The sequence below is a fragment of the Pempheris klunzingeri genome, chromosome 20 (assembly GCF_042242105.1).
Source record: "Pempheris klunzingeri isolate RE-2024b chromosome 20, fPemKlu1.hap1, whole genome shotgun sequence".
In the NCBI taxonomy this organism is placed as follows: Eukaryota; Metazoa; Chordata; class Actinopteri; order Acropomatiformes; family Pempheridae; genus Pempheris; species Pempheris klunzingeri.
The window spans coordinates 3,526,139-3,539,778 of record NC_092031.1 but is presented as its reverse complement, the minus strand read 5'-3'; positions in this window follow the sequence as shown (position 1 = coordinate 3,539,778).

The window sequence follows — 13,640 nt, the reverse complement described above, 5'->3', positions numbered from 1 at the left end:
ATTCAAACTGGTTTGAAGTTACTGAGGAGATGAAATGCGGTAGATTAGAGCACATAGGGCAGTGATTGTGGCAACAGGATGATGTGGGACATCAGTTTCAAGTCCTAGCGTCGGTGAACTTCAGCCCACTTGAAGTACTATTGAGCAACAAACCGAATTTTTTTGCTCCTGACTTTCCTATGTGTGTTTAAAGAGAAGAGAATTTTCCAGTGGGGGTCAAGGAATGTCACATTAAAGGATAACTCTGGTTTATTATTTTAGCATCATCACTGACAGGCAGTCAGAGGAGTTGCTTAACTACTGTTGCTGTTTGGTGTTTTAAATGCCGGTTTGGCCAAACTGTTTCATTTAAGTCCTTCCAGAGGCCCGAAAAGGGTTTCACACAGGGTATTACAGTGGCAGCGCCTTGCTTGCCTGAAATAAAGAGCACCTCCATGAAATAAAACAGGAAGAAGCACTACTTCACATGACAGAGGCCACGTATTTAAGGAGTGAGCCCAGTAGCTCAATTGATCACGAGACGAGATGCATCAGGATTTGTCTGGTTCATCTAAGCAGGTGACATTGATTGATTGATGCCATCATACATTTGTGTTGCAGTAATTAATCAGAAAAGCATGCTGCAATGTTGGGCATAAAACAAAAACTTTAGGTCAAAGCAAAAGGACTTAGTCACCTTTCTTCCAACAGAGCGTGCATCTAGTTAGAGTAAGGTTAGACACTGAACAACAGGGCTATTTTAAGTACGGTAGGTCTGCGTTTTCAGTTTATTAAAGAAGAGCGCTGCCTCATCCTGTGCCTGAAATCTGAAAAAAGTACCTAACACCACCACAAACCAATTCCTGGGGAAATCCTTAAAGTTACTCAGAATTTCACAAGAAAAAGGTGAGGTACTGAGGTACAGAAACATTATTATATGCAGCAGAAGTTTGATTTTCTAATTTGCTACCCTAGTAATCATCTACATAATTTCTTCTGGGGCTCTTCATTTGACAAGCAGCTTGTTTGCTTGTTTGTTTGAGTTTTTTGCCCCGTCGCCATGCACACAGACATCAGCCCTTAACTTGGTGATTACAGTGTTATTGTAAGTGACAGAACTGAGCTGAAATAAACTGGAATTATCCTTTAAAGAACTACATCCTGAGGTGTACAATACAAAGTTCGAGGCAGTACGGAGATACTTGACCATTAAATCGAAGAGGGCTTTAATGACTCCCAATTATTCTATACTGTATGTATGTTCCTGTATCACTCTGTGTAAAAATATTTAAAGTTGTGTACAGACAGGTATTTTGCAAGTGTGTAAGGCTAATGCAACATGTACTCTATTATTCAACAACTTCAAATTGGAGCATCTGTAAATCAGTATATATAATCCTAGCCACCACCACCGCACTAAATATGAATTATATGCGAGTTACACATTAGTAGTACTACCCTACACCTTTCCTCTTTTACTCACTACGTAGTGGTATGTCCTCTAGTCAAATAATATCCAACTACAGTTGCAGCATGTGTGACAGTGAGCACTTTCAAGATTTCTCACATGGCATCAAATGATCTGGACATAACCGCGAGTACACTAGGTTTAAAAGAAAAGCTATAATGAATGAATGACTGTCTAAAGGTTTCAGCCTCTGATGCTCATCTCTGATTTAACACGCAGCAAACAAAAAGAAGAAGCGCAACAAATAAAATGAGCGCAGTTTTCCGTCTTCTCTGATGTTGGTGTAATGTTGTATCATAAACTACTCAGACAGCTCAGACAGCATCGGGAAATTGAGAACCACAAGTAGCTGAAACGCCTTAGGAAACTTAAAGTAAAGCGGTAACTATTTGATTTGAATTTGAAGTCCAACTGCAGCTTAAGTTACATCTTTTTTCATAGAGGAAGCGTTTACGTTTTTTTCTGCCCGATGACAGAAGCTACGAAACCTTGCAAAAAACAACAAATTATTTCCTGTATTTTGAGAAACAAAAGACAGGCTGGTGGGTTTCTTGCTTATTTGACTGTGTGGGAAGATGCATTGTGGTAAATAGTGCTAGGATGTTGTTAGCAACCACAAGCAGTTGGCCAGCAGCAGTTTAACAGAGCGATCACACCCTGTATGAACTCACTCATGTTTACGCTGGTCCATCAAATGAAGATTATAATTGCTAGTTCAGGTTTAAGAATTCTCTTCTGTGTTCCCCGACTGTCAAGACACAGAAAGTTTGAAATCATGTGTTTTTCCTCTTTTTTTGTGTTCTAACGGCAAACTGACTCATTGGTTCACTCAGGAGATCAACAGAGAGGCAAATCCAACAGTGAAAAGATCAGATCTGTTAGATTAAGACTATTATATTTCTTTATCACTTAAAACCTCCCTCAGATTTACTCAGGGGACAAACGGCAAGGTCCAACAAAGAGGAACAGTCCGATTTTTCAGTGTTGGATAGCTCCACTCTCCTACAAGTACCAATGTGAGTCAGGTTGTTCTCCTGGGTAACAGTAAACGCACATGGAGACCTCAACACTAATGAACTCTCCACAACACTAATGAGAAGTAATGTCGACTCGATGCCATTTGTGTGGTGGAACAACACTGCTGGCTTTCAAGGACTTTACGAGTGTGCTAAACAAACAGAAAGCAACAACGGAGGTATATAAAGAGTCACTTTTTCTTTCTCTATCTGTCTGTAAATACTCCTATAAATAAACTGGAACTTGCACTGAGATAATGTACGAACTGGCTTCTTTATGCACAAATGACGAGGTCATTTGCTCTTGGATGGACTGCACCTTCACTCCTTCACAGGATTTCAAAGGCACAGCTGTGTATGAACATTTGTCAGGTTTTTTTTTTTTTTTTTTCTCCAATGTTCATGCTTTTAAAACATAATTTTATACATAACATATACATATAATGCTAAAAAAATTAACTACAAAAATTAACTGCAGTTTGTACTGCAGAATATATGATTTTCAGTCTATGTGCTGCATCCTTTTAGTTACTTTTCTCTGCAGAAATAAAGGCTTGGCATTAGCTTAGCTTAGCTTAGCATTATTACTGAACATTGAAATTCAAGCCTGAAATGTATTCATACATCTCAGAATGACATGTTGCCATTATGTACGTAGTATATCATTATTAACATCATTCACCACCTGACAGATAAGATTTCTGCAAAACTATTTAGCAGCAGACAGGTGGGCATTTAGATTCTGCATGAGAACAGTTCAGTGCACACACCAGCGAACATACCTCTCGCTCACACACACTGGCTTTGATGGATGGACACGAGCGTGTGCTGCAGTGGCTGCAGATTCAGAGACGCAGTAATCATGTTGTTAGTTTCAGTCAGCCAGGCCCGATGCTGCTGCTGCAGAGAGAGCTGAGAGAGCTGTGAAAACATCCTCGTCACCCTTCGATACCACTGAGGTGCTCTTGGTGAGATAAACTGAAATTATCGTGTCAATGGTCGACTTCGGCAAAGGAACAGACTGGAAGACAACAGTTACTGTTTTCATAGATCAGAAATAAGCAGCTGTACCAACAAAGTAATGTGTAGTTTTCCATGTTGTGATGATGAGATGATGACCACACATCATCACTGTGTAGCAGCTTGACCTTATTGTTGCTGGTGTGCATTTATTCTAGAAAAGATCTAGTTATTTTCATGTTTCACTCTTTTTACAGATCCTCGCTTTAAAGACGCTTAACCTCATTTTATTAACGAATGAGTACGTTTAACTGCAGACTTGATAGTTATCTATAACACAAAAAGCCCCTCAACTATTAACTGATGACTTACTGTAATTAAAAACTGAAACTTGATGGCTTTAATAAATGAAACTTTGCCAGTTTCTTTATTCAAATGTGTGTTCACAAGCTGAAACTTCCTCCAGATTTTTTAATTAGTCTTAACATATAATTGCTGGCCAATAAAACATTATTAAGTATTTACAAACCATTAAAAGAGCCAACAGCGATAATTTCTACTCTTTTTATGTCTTTTTATTTAGGGGTACAAACAGTTTCTGTTTTGACAGCCGTACTTTTGAATGATTTGGGTTTTTTTGTTTGATCTGCACACACAGCATGACAGGCAACATTATTTCAGAAGGGGTCGATTACAAATTAATCAAAGAGCAGAGGAAACCCAAAAAAAAAAAATATCCCCTGACCGTTGTTTACCTCAGATCATGGCCCCCTTCAGCCGTCATGCTTCTTACCAAGTTTGTTTCCTACATCTTTAGCTCTGTGCCGCTAACCTCAATGCATACATACCTCAGGAAAAAGAAAAATGCATCCACCCATCCGGGCCACAAAACCACAAACATAAGCAGCTACACGGGCAGAACGAGCGTGCAGTGAGAACTAACAGAGAAAAACCACACAAATGCAGTCAATAAGTGATGAAAAGCAGCACTTTCTGCTCACTGATCAAAAAAACAACTCCTCTGTACTCACACAAACCCCCAAACACACTCATACACACTGTTTAGAAACTGTCAATATATGCCAGCACACACACACACACACACACACACACACACACGCACACACACACTTCTCAGAAGTGAGTTTTTTGTCATTCTTGTATTTCAAATTATGCTCAACTCATCACTGTGTGCCTATTTATTATAAATTATTGTATTATATCATGCAAAAGGAATAATGCTTAAGATTAATTAATTAATATGTCAACATAATATCATCAGCATGAAATAAATTCAAGAAAAATGTTTCAGTGCATTCACGCATTCTCTCATATTTATGTAATTTCTTTCTTTTTGGGGTTTTTTCTGGGGTTTTTAATTCATTCACAGTGACTCAGCTTGTGAGACTCACGGTAAGACGAGTTGAATATTTGTTTGGAAGCACACATGTGGTTGGCATCAGTGAATTCACACACTGTTGACACGTTTCACTAAAATCAAGGACCCTGGACACAGTTCTTTACTTTGTTATTTGTGATGTAAAATGATAACTGCAGATTCTTCATCAACTCTTACTCTTTGGCAGAAATCAAGGCAGGGAAAGTGAAAATAAACAATTCGTTCTTCCATCAGATAGCACCACCAAAGTTTCTGTGAGCACTAGTTGCAGAAGAATTGTTCTGCAGCGAGGGATGAAATCTTGCAGCAGTGGTGGCATCATGGACCGAGATGAGTGTGTCTGATAAGTAAAGAGCTAAAAGCAATTAGAAGCGTAGTTATTTAGAGGGTGGATGTTCAACAGACTTGCAATGACTCTTGTCAAGAGCTGAACATGCTGACAGCCACTGAGGAAGTTTCCCTCCGCTTCCTTTGTGCATATCTGATATTTGCCCAAACCTGACTGGAGGACGAGAAGCTGACTATTCATAACACAGTAGTCTTACAGCAAATACACACACAATTAGTCTAACTTTATCAAACAGCTGTCTTTAAAATAAATGCAGAAAACTTCACAGCATGTCATCAGTATGGAAGCTGTGTAAAAAACAAAAAAAAGCACTTCAAAATTTAGCTCATTTGCAGATAAAGAAAAACCATTTCCTTCCCATTTCTAGTTTCCATGTGGGAAATGTTTCACCCGCCCACTAGATGGCTACATAAACCACAGAACCTCACCTCACTTCATTTCACAGCACAGAAGACTCTGGCCAGTAAATGATAACCAGTAAGACTAGACTATATCATATACAAAGAAGGAACAAGCTCTACTCATTGTGTTTAGGGTGCTCAAAGACACGTGGACTGCTGCTTAAGATTTGATTGAGAAAATTGCCAGAGGAGAATTCAAGGAGAAGACTTCCAAAAATGTCCTCAGCATCCAAACCTGTCTATTTAAATGTGACTTGACTTTGGAAAATGTCCTCACTGTGTCGTTACTTCCCAGACGTTTCTTACAGATATACTGAATCCAAACATGCCCTTGATTTCCAACGTGTTCTCACTTTTTTTTTTTTTTTTACAAATGTCCTCAAGTGTCCCGACATCTAAAAAAACCTCCTTACTTAACAATATTATCGATTCCACTTCGACATTCAAGTTCTCCCCCACCTGCTCGAAGTTTCACTCCGTTTTGCCAGTAAGTCTGCGTTTCTGATGCATGAAAATGTGGCTTCTTGAAAACAGTCAAAACGTGAAAATACAGACTTTGCATTTCAGTGTTTACGAGGAAGACACAGCCAGTGGCCATGTGGCGGTGTAGTTAAGAGGCCGACTTTCTGTTACCACAGTCAACCACAGCTGTGTGTACATTATGATGCCAGGTCATATTATGACTGACTGATGATGAGTCACTGCTCACCTGGTTAACAGGTGATATTCATGAGCCGCGTTCAAATCGATATCGTATAATCACTCAGTTGCCTAAGAACAGAAAAAAGAGAAAATATGTGAATATTTGTATGTGAATTGTGAATTTGTATGTATGAAAGTACAATGTAGGTTATAACAGAGAACAGGAAGGAAATGAATGAAGGTTAAACCAGATGAGACTCTGCAGAGTAATCAGACCATCTGTCACACTCCTTATCAGGTGTTGGCTGTGAAGCACAACTTTGTTGTTTATCAACCAAACTAGGACCAAAAAAAAGTAAAAGATTTCATATTTTTAGTGGAAGTTAGTGAATGTAGTCTAAGAACTCCCAATATGCCACATGGACGTGCATAAAGACACTCACTGACATCGAGCCAGACGTGACTACTGCCACAGTATTGATTGTTGCGTGACATTTTCTTGTCAGTGACCGAGCTACAGTATAGACAGTGATACAGCTGATCAGACACAGATTCACCACCTGCTGTTCTCGTAGGACTCGGTGCTGCCGCCCCACATGCCTCACTGACAACATGTTCGTTAAGGCGGCTGGCAGAAGGCCCAGGCCAGAGATCGAAGCCCTCAGTGCTGTGGCTCAGTGAGCGAACACGCAAACCAAACCAGATATATGGAGCACAGTGACACACATCCACACACACTCATGGCAGGACAGAGATGAAACACACACAGCCAGATATCCACACACTCACACGCATCCATCCCATCGCACACAGTTACACGCTCTGACACTCCAACACACATATTCTGCACCGGTAGAGGCACAGCTTGTGTCGGCGTGAGGCGGTGAACTGCGTTTGAACCAGCGACCTCTGTAACTCACCCATATTGATGGCAGGCAGTGCACTCGCTCACAGCCCAGCGCTTCAGCAAGCATAGCATGGCCCCAGGGACTGTAGGCGTCAATGGGGGGAGGGGAGGAGGGACGGGTGGATGGATGAGTGAAAAATATAGCCAGTCAAGTTCATATGTCAAGGTGTTATGGTGGAATAACAAAGACCTTGTGACAGACATTAAGTTACAGTATGTGCTCAGTAGGAAGCTTTATTGAATGGTGCTAAAGAGATAACAGTGCGTCTGTGCTTGATTGTTTTACTCTTCATCCTCAGAGGATAAGACGAGAGTTGTAGTCAGGTGAAGCTCTAAAATGCGAGTCAAGAAGTCAGTATGCAAAGAATCAGTGAATTAATCGCGGGTTCCTTCTTTGTTAGGGTTAAGGTTGGACTATTTGTCTGTCGCCAAACGTACGTGAACAGCAGACATCGTAATGATAATGTGATTGTGAGCGTCTAAAGTCAAAACTATGGGCATTAATCTGTATCGGCCTCCACTCTTCTGGTCTCAGGCTTTCCACAAGATTTTGGCTGCAGGGATTTGCTCACCAGGGGACATTGGTCCAATATAAACTCTGAGTAAAAGCAGCAGGTGCCAGAAATTTCTTAAATTAAAACACACTCAAAACTGAAATGAGACTGAAATAACTGGTTTTTTTTGGAGCACAGGAAGGCCGATGAAAAGTCAGCTTAACACAGCCATGTTAAAAACCACAAACAAGCAAGAAATCTAGGTGCAGTCACATTAAAACTATGATGAAGTCGGTCTACCATCACCTAAAGAATATATCAAGGATTAAAGGACCTACATGTCAGCAGGACTGACATAAAACAGTTAGCATTTATCTCCTGTAGGCTCGACCACTGCGCAGGTGTCCTTACAGGTCTCCCTAAAGAGCTGCAGCTAATTCAGGCCGCTGCTGCTCGAGTCCTCACTAAAACCAAGACAGTAGATCATATCACTCCAGTTCTCAGATATTTATACTGGCTTCCTGTCTCAAAACACTTCTGTTGGTTTATAAATCACTGGATGATTTGGAGCCAATATATATATTTGGGATGGTCTGGTACAGGTCTGCTTTCTGTCCTCAGAGTCCAAACTAAACATTCAGTTTTTACGCACCGCATGAAACAAACTCCCAGAAAGCTGCAACTCTGTCATCAAACTGAGTAATTTATTCATTTCTTGCACTTCTCTGTAACTTTGATTCTTGTAATTTTATACCAGTCGGACTCTCTTTTAGTGTGTTTTTATTGTCGATGGTCTGAAGTCCTTCTATAATGGTTTTTAGTCCCACACTGATGCTTGGCGGTGGCCTGGCTCAGCACCACAAAGGGGTCCAATGTGCCTCCGAAGGGTCACAAGGATTCAAGGATTCAAGGATTCAAGGAACGTTATCGTCATACCATCACACATTTACACAAGATAGTACGAAATTTGGCACTCAGGTCCTGGTTATAAGCCACAATAAATATATAAAAATAGAAGTACTTAAAAAAGAGCAGTATAAACATCCAAGAAAACAAAATACAAACCACTAACTAACATAATAAATAAAAAACATAATGAAAAGGAGGTAAAGCAAAACAATATTTCTATTACACAAAATTACATCTATTTTTCTGACTCTCCTAAATATTAAATACTTAAAAATACTTTTGGCCATGTAGTGTACTATAATAAAGCACTAAATAGAATTGGTTATGTATCTGTTTGCGAGTAAACTGTGTTCATACTATAAGTAAGTGCAGCCATCCAGCTCAACATATCCGTTTATCTGTGTTTAGTGGAGGATGTTATGTGACCTCTCGCACAGATTGGTCTCCCCACCAACATTGGGGGTGACACAGAGGTGAGCCACTATCTCTATAAATCATTCATTTCATTTTCATGTATAATTATCTGAATTTACATTAGCATCCTCCAGAATCCCGTATGAAACATTTACCTTCATGCAGTGTCTCAATACAGTGCAAACATTAATATTAGCATGTTCTTATCATCCATTATGGAGGTTTGATGGTCTGCAGCCTGTATTAGGATGGAGCTTTTCTAAGAGGTGCCAGTTTTTACTGTCAGCACTGTAGTTTAATATTTCATCAAGAACACGGAGCCACAAGGGTCCTCACCAGGGTATCCACCTAGATGAAATCGCTCTCAGATGCCTGACACACCGTACCAGTGAGTTCATCTCTGTCCCACTAACATGGAAGAAATGACCTTTTTGAAAACAGGCTGTGTTAGCATCATCCCAGCTGAGATCGCTCCGGCTAAAAGAGGATGTTTTCAAAGCCAAGATGACAGGAGATTTCCAAGGACACTATTCGGCTATTAATGCAATATATGGTGTAAAGTATGTAGATAGCCAAACATTGCACTCAAACGTGATCAGCGAGTCACTGCTAAACCATGAGGATTCAGACACAAGACGTTATGACATGTAAATATTTGAGATTCTGCATGAATTTTAAGGTCAGATTTTCCTTGAGTTGCATCCCTTCCGCTGAAGCGTGCGTTAAGAGGAAACTGCCACAAATGTGCTCAGATTTGACTGGTTGAAATGGTGAAATCTTAAATATTTCTTTTTAATCGCTGAACTCTCTCATTACGTCCTGGTTTGTGTGAAAATATTAAAGATTTTCATTGCGGTCTCAGACTTTTGGAGCTGACTGTATGTTGGCCTGGATTAAGCAGTGACCACTCCAAGTGTCCCCCACCTCTTACCCTCCCACGACCCTTTAAGGAAAAAGCAGTACAGATGATTAACGGATGAATGGATGGATGGATATGAGGGATCTTTTTATGGAGTTAATCACACCATGAGCCTTACAGGATCCCCCACTGTGGAGTCCGGAAAGTGGTGGAGTCGTGGACAACAAGTCTAGATGAAGGTTTCAATGGATGTGGTCTGAAGCTGGTTGAGCTCAGTCTGTATCTTAATCAGAAGAAAACTGGAGGTAAATGAAGCAGAGTTTGCTTTACATGGATTTGACAATCAAAAGACAGCTGACAGCAGCAGAGAAAGGTGCAGTTTAACAGCTGCTTCATAGAGGTCAAGGGAAAAGCTTCACTGGTGAGGTCTAACACCGATGTCGGGGGTCGTAGCTGTTATTCCAGTTCATCCCAAAGCTGCTGGATGGGGCTGAGGTCAGTGCTCGGTGTAAACCAGTCAAGTTCTTCCTCATCAGACTGGGAAAACCATATCTGTGTGCACAGGGGGAATCATATTGACAGAGAAAAGGATCTTAACCAAACTGTTGCCACAAAGTTGGAAACCACGTCTGTCTAGACCGTCATTGTAAGATGTTCGTTAAATGGAATAACGGGCCTCGGTCCAAACAGTCCGTGTAAAACAAACCAGAACAAAAATACAAATCTCCTACAAACATTCCTGCCCACAATCTTTCATACATGTAGTGTTTTAAAGAGCTCCATGCTGAGCTTTCTTCTAAAGGCCTGAAGTAATACAGTGTGTAGGCCGTCTCATTTTGTTCCATATATTAAATGTGCCAAGCTTCCAAAACTAGAAATATTGATTGACTGTGCTATTAAACACACACACACTCTTTTCCCATGTGTTACTGCCATTAATGATTATTAATTCTGGAAACTAGTGGATCAATATGAGAATATCTGTGAAGCAGTAAATTGGACTCAAATCACTCATTTTGCAATTCAGACATACAAACAGTTCCAAATAATCTTTGAGACAAACAGATGGAGGCAGGTGCTTGAGAATCTGCCAAATCAACCATATGGCCCCTAAGGTGGAAGTAACAAGAGTGAGCGCACAGAAGCTCTCATTTCCTTTCCACAGTGAAACATTCAGCTCAGCAGACTACATCCAAGCTGTGGGTTCTGGTAACAGATGTGACAAAGGTGTTGTAGCCCGGAGCAGCCCACTTGACCTCGGCTGCTTTGGGTGAGAACGTGGATGTCTTCTTCGAAAAAAGTGTTGATCCTATTTCAACACTTGTAGCTTTATTGTCAGTTACAATATGGAGTTGAGCATCACTCTGGTGAAGAGCGAGGCTGCACTGGGCTCTAGTCTGTCACAGGAGGGAGATGGAGATATGTCTGTCTGCAAACACATCAACTCAATGATTGGTGGGCATATTGCTCGACTCGGGGAGTTTTCATCATTAGCCTGCACTGCATGGCAAACGGGCGGTGTGGCCCCTTTTTTTTTTCCCTTACAGGCGCCAGTATCACAGCTCTGATCTGTCACCCTTCGCTTGCCTTAATGTGTGAAAGCAAGACGTGTTGCGCCTATTAGCACTTCTTGGCAAGGCTGGCATGCTGATCCCTCATCCCCGGGGAGCCTGGCAATATGGTGCCGCATGGTGACCGCCCGCAAGCCCTGGCTCCCGCTGTCACAACACATCACACATCCCCAACAACCACCACCACCACCTCCTCTTCCACCACACCTCCATCACTGTGGCTGGATGAGTGACAGGAGCATCAAACAGCCAGAGCCAGGGGTCCTCTGGGTGGAATAAAAACAAAAACTTTTAGAAGAGAGAGCGAGAGGGAGGGGTGGGGCAGCTCAAGTGGACTGCTTTTTCAATGACTAAGAATGTAGCCGTCATGTTTGGTTCAATGGACAAAGTGTGGCTCAAATTAACTTTAATCTAGATTAGAGACTGTGAGTGAAATCACACCTACCAGACATTTTTCTATGTATACACCCATCAACGCTTCCATTTACTATTTTTAACTTACCAGCTGGTTTGCAAACCTTCATTCTGGTACAGTAAATAAGAGGTTGTTTATGGAGGAAGCCTGCTCACTCATATAAACTCTTAAAATATGGGCTTGTATTGGGTGGATTTTGTAATTTCGTGGTGAGCAGGTTGAACACTTTGGCCAGCAGGGTGCCATACTTGTCATTTTTAACAGTAGGCATGTTTTTGTGAGTAGTGGTGGTTGGTAGTAGTTGGTTTATTTTAGTTAAGGAGAGAGTTTGAATGTCTGCTTTCACAGAGTAGTAAGTGTATTTTTACTGTTTTGATCGAAGAATATTTTCACTCATTGGAGACAATAAGAGCAACCGTGACCTTGACCTCTGTTATGCTGTCAGAAATCAGCAATAAATGCAGAGTTAGCAGCAAATAAAAGACAAATTTGTGGGTAGATCTGACCCTTAACCAGCCGGAGCAAATATTCTTTTAACAGAAATAGTGACTCTGACTTTTAACACTACATCATGTCTGGAGCGTGAAAGTAGGAAAACTGTGTGCTTCTTCTGAAAAGGACAAAAACACACACACAAAAACAATGATATGCTGAATAACATACACATTTAAGTGTCTAGACAATCTTTCTGACACAGTGTTTTGGTGTGTTGATGCTGAAACTCAATACTTTTTTGGTTCTTAGCAAATGTGTCTATTTACATTACAGTTTTCAATAATTGCTGCTATAAAGTTGCGATGGAATATGTGGTCAAGATTGTAGTCAGTCTACAATAAATATTAACAATTACGCGCCGCACACAGAAAAATGAATTTAATGTGCTTGTCAGACTAATTAACCAGACAGACAGCCTTGTTTGCTTGCTTTGTTAATATCCAACCACCTCTTCACGGGGGGATTAAACCATTCATACCCAAAATACTGCAGAGGAGGCCGCTGAACTGAGAGGCTTGTTGGTGGGTCGATGGAAAGAATTATAGGAAGCAAATATATAAATACGATTGGAAACACAAGAACGATGACACAGGATATTAATGGTGTGTACATGTAATAGTTTCCATTTTTTATTCATGACAGCCCACCTATGACACAGAGGACTGAGTCGATGACAGTGCTGTCTGGATCAGAATCTGATGAGTGGTCTCTGCCTCTCAGTTACTGTCGAGCCGGTGAGTCATGAAGCTCCCACTGAGTAAGTTTGAGCTGTGCAGACCACATCAGCCATGTGTGTGTGTGTGTGTGTGTGTGTGTGTGTGTGTGTGATCCACCCATGATGTCTGTGTTTTTGCGGTGACTTTAAAGAGGAAATGCACCTATATTTAATTTTGAGAACACGTAGACTGCAATCATCATGTTGCTGCTGGGCTAATTCAGCTAAATGCACAGCTATCTTATTATAAAGTCCCAATCAACTGCATGTTGGTCTCACAAGAGAGGCCCGTTGCCTCCTTCACACTAGAAGATTGCTGATGTTCATGGTGTTATATTTAGACCAGTAAATCCATCTAAAAAAATCTGTTATCATGGCAGAATCTGAGGTCAGCATCTGCTCTGGCTTTCAAACATTTCAACATCACAAGCAGCACTACAGTCTCAGCCACAAAGCCACAGTGTTTACTGTGTTAGTGGAGCTTTGCACACAACTGAGCAATGAAAAGGTCAGCTTAATGAAGGGGCTGGCTGCATAGCACGACAGCACCGGAGCACCTTACCTGCCTGTCACAACTAGATGTGCCCATGTTCAATCTATACCCACCACATGTGTGCTGTTGCATGAGTTTATGGCACATGTAGAAG